The 6,428-nt window shown below is 34.3% G+C and overlaps 1 pseudogene; it reads left to right on the top strand.

The window, feature by feature from the left end:
- The first annotated feature begins 2,796 nt into the window (after window positions 1-2,796).
- Window positions 2,797-3,929, top strand: LOC120206557 (annotated as a pseudogene).
- The last annotated feature ends 2,499 nt before the right edge of the window (window positions 3,930-6,428 follow it).

Here is a 6,428-nt window from a genome sequence, read left to right on the forward strand (position 1 = left end):
TTTAGAATGGAGAAATCAAGTTTGATATTTCAGTTCTCGTGGGAGCATATTTTCATCAAGCTGATGCTACCTGGGGCATATAAAAAAGACCGTAGTATAGAAGGAGAAACCAAAGTGGAAACCCAAAAGGGCATTTTGAGAAAAATGAATCCAAAGTGAAAACCCGAAAGGATGATTTGAAAGGAAAGTAGAGAAGGAAACCAAAGTGAAAACCCGAAAGGACCCTTTAAGAAGAGTGATCTAAAGTGAAAACCTGGAAGGGCGCTTTAGAGCGATATGAGAAATGAACCCGAAGGGAAGGCATTTAAGGGTTTAATTTCGAACATAAGATGAAACCGTGAAATCATGATATGAAACCATGAGTTAGAACTATGTAAGGATCATGAATATGAAGACTGAGCAAAGACGAAGAGATGAAGGCCTACAAGATAGTAACAATTGTGGTCCTAATATAAATTGACATCATGCATTCATGTTTAGACATATAAAATATGAGCATGCATGTTCATTCATTTCAAATATTTTGAAATTTTGACAGGGATGGTGAGATTTCCAAAAGAGACATTCCCAAGCAGAAACTAGAGTTCGATGAAGAACTCAATGCGTTTGCACCATTACAGTTGAGGAAAATTCGTTGGATATTGAAGAAGTTCATATATAAGAAATTGTTTAATTCTGGAAACTATTGCGGTACTTAATTTCATCATAGAAGGAGGTGGATCAGTGTTAATCTTTTGCTCGATTCTTCACAAAAGGAGTTGAATCAGCATAACCAATCTTTTGCTCAATCATTCATATAATGGGTTGGATCAGCGTAACATTATTTAGCTCGATTCTATCACAGAATAAGGTAGATTATCATCAACATTTTGTTTGATCCTACACAGAAGGAGTTGGATCAGCATTCTTCACAGAAGGATTTGGATCAGTGTAACCTTATTTTGTTCGATTCTATCACAGAAGAAGGTAGATCAACATTGGTAAATTGCTTTGATCCTTCACATAAGGAGTTGAATCAACATTTTTCATGTTACTCGATCGTTCAAAGAATAAGTTGGATCAGTAACGACCTTTCACTTGATCCTCAACAGAAGGAATTGGATCAGCGAATAATCTTTTGCTCAGTTCATCACGGAAGGAATCAAACTAGAAAAATCTTATTTTGTTCGATTCTATCACAAAATTAGATAGACCAACATCGACATTTTGTTTTATTCTTCATAGAATGAGTTGGATTAACTGTGTCATTCTGCTCGATTTTTTACAGAAGGAGTTGAATCAGCGTAATCTTATTTTGTTCGGTTCTATCACAGAAGGAGGTAGATCGACATTGACAAATTTATTTGATTCTTCACAGAAGGAGTTTGATCGACATTTTTCATGTTACTTGATCCTTCACAGAAGGAGTTGGATCAGTAACTATCCTTTCATTTGATCCTTCACAGAGGGAGTTGGATCAGTGAAAATCTTTTGTGTGATTCATCATAGAAGGAGTTGAATCAGTTTCAATCTGGTGCTCATTTATTCTCAGAAGAAGTTGAACCAGTATCACCATTTTGCTCGACACCATCACAAAAGGAGGTGGGTCAGCTTCAGTCACTTTGCCTGATTATTCAGAGAAAGAGTTGGATCAACATTGTGTTTTCTGCTTGATTTCATTACAGAAGGAGGTGAATCAACATTTCAGCAGGAAGATTGAGTTTATATAGGTTAGCTTGCTTGACCCATGCTGAGTTGTTATGGTAGAATAGAGGGTTCATATAGGAGATCTCATTTGTTCTATCCAGTACATTTTTGAAAATGAGGAGTTCATATAGGAGAGCTTGCTCAGAGTTTTGAGTTGACTTTCATCAGAGAGTGAATGATTCATATAAGAAGAATATGGATTCCGTGATTTGCAGTTAGTGGGATAAAATTGGTGCTTCTTGTCTTTCCTTCATTCCTGTTCCACGAAAATGAGCAAAGAGGGGCAGCACAAATGATTACACAAACACACATGCATTTTATTTTATAATATATAGTATAATAAATAATGTAGGCATAGTACATGTAGTATAGTTTAGGTATTAAATGCATTATATCATATAGTTTTATAGTGGCATATCTTAGGTTTTATAGTATGTAAATAATTGCATAGCATATCATTAGTTTTAGTTGCATTGCATATTAATTCATGTTGCATATTCATGTTATAAATAATAATTGCATACTAAGTAGTTAAATAATTAGTGTGTTACATTGCATATCATATAGTTTGTATTTATTGTATAATTTTTAAATAGTAGTTACATGTTATGTTAGTCCATGTCATATTAGTAGCCCATTTATTTTTTTAAAATAAATAATAAAAAAACCCAAAAAAAGTAAGTCCATTTGTATTTTAAATAGTCATTACATTTTTTTACATAGGCCCAAGTTAGCCCACATTTGTTTACAAATATAAATAAATAAATATAAAATCCCTAAATTTCCTAGGATTTATCTTCTTATTTTTTATTCTTGAACTTGAAATTAATCCATTTTACCATTGGTTTATGTAATAGGTTTTGATTCTTTAACTCCACCATAAATGTTCCCTTGCTTCCTTGACACCTTTTCTTCTGTTTTCTGTTGCCCTTTTTACTCTCATCCTCTTTGTTGTTGCCCATCATTTATAACTTTAAACAAAACTGCTATACAGAAACGAGGTTAACCACCATTATTTTGCTTGAAAACCACACCTTCAGTCCCTTTTTTTTCTCTTCAGATTTTGAAGATAAACAAAACCCAAATTTCAGTTCCATTTTAACGATCCAAATGCGTAAAGTTCCGGTTCAACAAGACCATGAAGCCATGCCGAGTTTCGATCTTTGCTCAAGGTTCAAGCGTTTCAAACTCCTCAAACCATACGTAGGTGTCCTCGGCTTCTTCCTCATTGCGGTCTATGTGATTTGTTGCTTCTTCTACTTGGGTTATAGAGCTGTGGCTAAAGGGTATATGGTTCCTAATATGGGCGAAAGATTCATGTGGCTTAATCTAGAGGAGTCTTCTTCTTCGTCGATAAGGGAGATCAAAAGAGTTGATTTCTTGAGCATTGAAGGTGGAGGGTGTGACATGTTCGATGGTGATTGGGTCTGGATGAAAGGTACCCTATTTATGAATCCAGAGATTACAGCTTTCTTGATGAAGGGTTTAGGTGTACTGAAAATGGACGGCCGGATTTGTTCTACACCAAGTGGAGATGACAACCTAAGCTTTGTAACCTCCCCAGATTTGATGGGAAGGTGATGTTGGAGAAGTTGCGGAACAAGCGGTTGGTATTAGTCGGTGATTCGATCAGAAGGAACCAATGGGAATCACTCCTCTGCATGCTTGCTTCCGCTGTTGATAATAAAGATTCGATATACGAAGTGAATAGCAATTCGATCACGAAGCATAAAGGGTACTTGGTGTTCAAGTTCAAGGATTATAATTGCACCATGGAGTGGTACCGATCTCCTTTCCTCGTCTTACAGAGCAGGCCGCCTCCAGGGTCTCTGCAAAACGTCAAGACAACCCTCAAGTTGGATCAAAATGGATTGGAATTCTATCAGGTGGAAAGATGCATAGTTCTTGGTCTTCAACACCGCTCATTAGTGGAATCATGAGAAGACCATTAGAATGGTATGTTTCTTTCAAGAAGGGAAGAAAATCAAACCTGAGATGACCGTGGAACATGCATATCGGAGGTCTTTAGAGACAGTGATGTCGTGGATACGTAATGAGGTGAACACAAGTAAGAGCAAGGTCTACTTCCGCACATTTTCTCCTGTGCATTTCAGAGGAGATTAGAAACCGATGGAAGCTGCTACCTAGAGACGCTGTCGAATCTGGGAACGTCGTCGGTGCCAACAGAAACTTGGGAACTTCTCGAAATAGGGAAGGGTGTGTTATTAGCTCAATCGAATTCAACTAATGAAATAAAACCTTTATTTTTCTCCTAATCTTTTAATTTGATCACTAATATTAATTAATCTTTAGATTAAGCCTTACATTTTAACTGCTTTAGTTATTAATTAAAGCCTTAGTTTAGGTTATTTAATTAGTAATCAATAAGTTAATGCCTTTTAGGTTTAGTATCTTTAATAAAATTGATTAGAAACACATAAATGTAAATTCATAATTAATATTAAAAGGGGTGGTCTTAAAATAATTAGACATTTGTGTTCAATATCTTTTGAATAAATGGATATTCTATCAAGTTGTTACTTTTAAAAAATTAAATAGGCTCACTAATTAAAAATAAAAGGGTAGATGCTTGTTCCTACGTTTAAATTACTAAAGACGAGTTGTTTGATTAACGTAAAAGGCTTGGTCTTCGTTATTTAAATCAAGGAACATCCTTATTATTTTAAATAATAATAATTTTCCTAATTTGTCACCTTTAATTTTCTTTAGGGTTTAATAATTGATTAATTCTTTGTTTTTTAAGGATAGGAATATTTTATTATTTCGATTAAAACATGAGCAATAACTGTCTTAATTTCTATTAGGGGTTAGTTTTTTCTTTAATTGGAAATAACAAATATTGTGTGTCTCTCCAAAATTTAAATATTTTAGGGAATAAAAGGAGCATTAAATAAATAAATATTTGAATTTTTTAATTTTTCAATATAGGGATAAAATAATAATTGAAGGCACTAATTTTGGGTGTTGTTGGGGTGGTAATCCATCCCCAAGCGTAATCGACTCCCGAACCCGAAATCTCTAACACAGAGCATTAAATAAATAAATATTTGAATTTTTTAATTTTTCAATATAGGGATAAAATAATAATTGAAGGCACTAATTTTGGGTGTTGTTGGGGTGGTAATCCATCCCCAAGCGTAATCGACTCCCGAACCCGAAATCTCTAACACACATACTAAATCGTGTCGTTTTAAAATTTTTATTTAAAAGGACGTATCCTGGGTTTTCAACCTACCTAATCTCAAAGGTTAATAGCGACTCCAAACTTTTAAAATATTTTCTAAAATTCAATTTTTATTTTTTTTTTTGATTTTCGCAATTCGAAAAAAAGTTGTCATGACAGTTCCATTTGCCGTAGCATCAATCATCATTCTCGTGGGTGCATTGACTCCAATATAAAACATAACTACTTGAGTCCAGTCTTGAAAACCATGATTTGAACACTTTCGAAGCAAACTCTTGTAATGATCCCAACATTCATACATATATTCGTCATCGTATAGCCAATAGGAAACTTTTGCAAAGATCAACCCATGATTCCATCGAACCATATGGAACACCACTCAACCAAGCCCTCGCTTGGTCACGCAAATGATCACGAAAAGCATGAGCCTATCAGTAGGTTTAACATTTTGGAATACCTCTACATTCTGATTTCTGTTATCTTGACCAATGCCATGGTTCCCAATTTGATACATATTTTCTCGAGCACGATGAGTACATTTTTTTGCCTAAAAAGTCTCTCAATCTCAGTTTCAATTGATTCCAATGGCTCGTCAGAATGTCTTTTAGGCATACATCAAATAAGCCTGAAAAAAATAAAATAAAATATAAAGTAAACTATACAAAAATAAAGAAGCAAAAATAAAATGCTTTGGAAAAATTAATTAACTTCACGCTACCAATCCTCGAAAATGACACCAAAAACTAGTTGTGTGTTGTGAGTACTATAAAATTATATGCAAATAATGTGCAAGTATACATAATCACTCAAGTAATATAATGATGAGTGAGTATCACTTCCACAGGGATTGGTGGAAATTTATGAGTTTAACCAAAACAAGAACTACTAATTCTAAGTATAGTTAGTGTGATGATATGTACCAATTGAGAATGTCAAGGCAATATGTATTGGTATGGATAGAATGATAGTATGATGTGGTAGCAAATGAAGATGTCATGGCAAAATATATTGTGTGTGTAATGAAATCAAATGAAAATGTAAATATAAAGCAAAAGATAAAAAATGGATAAAATGAAATGACTTGATAATCCACACACAACAAGCTACTATGGGAATGAATAATAAGAGTCACTAGGAAAATTAAGTCTAACCTCTCAAGATGATAACATTTGTATGTTTTACTTGCCCGACAGAGTTTACTAAAAGTGTCCTATGCTGTCTCTAGTCAAGGGACTCGACAGGTTGAGAATGACATGGCAATACCTATTGGCATTAGCAAGTGCAGGGATTCCATCAGTCTAACATAATATAGCACGATAATACCATTTAGTATTTGCACTAACATCTACCCTCTCGACCGAGCACTGCTCCTTTTAGTCGATTGAAATCTTAGCATTGTTTACAAGTAGATTAGGCTTAATTACTAACTAAAACCCATTGTTTATGTCGATCGTCCTTAGTTTCTCTCGAACACTAAAGATGAGCTTCTCTCAAACACTAAAGATGAGCTTTTCTCGAACACTAAATATTTCCCTAA

This window comes from Hibiscus syriacus, unplaced genomic scaffold (assembly GCF_006381635.1).
Source record: "Hibiscus syriacus cultivar Baekdansim isolate YM2019G1 unplaced genomic scaffold, ASM638163v2 tig00000477_pilon, whole genome shotgun sequence".
Classification (NCBI taxonomy): Eukaryota; Viridiplantae; Streptophyta; class Magnoliopsida; order Malvales; family Malvaceae; genus Hibiscus; species Hibiscus syriacus.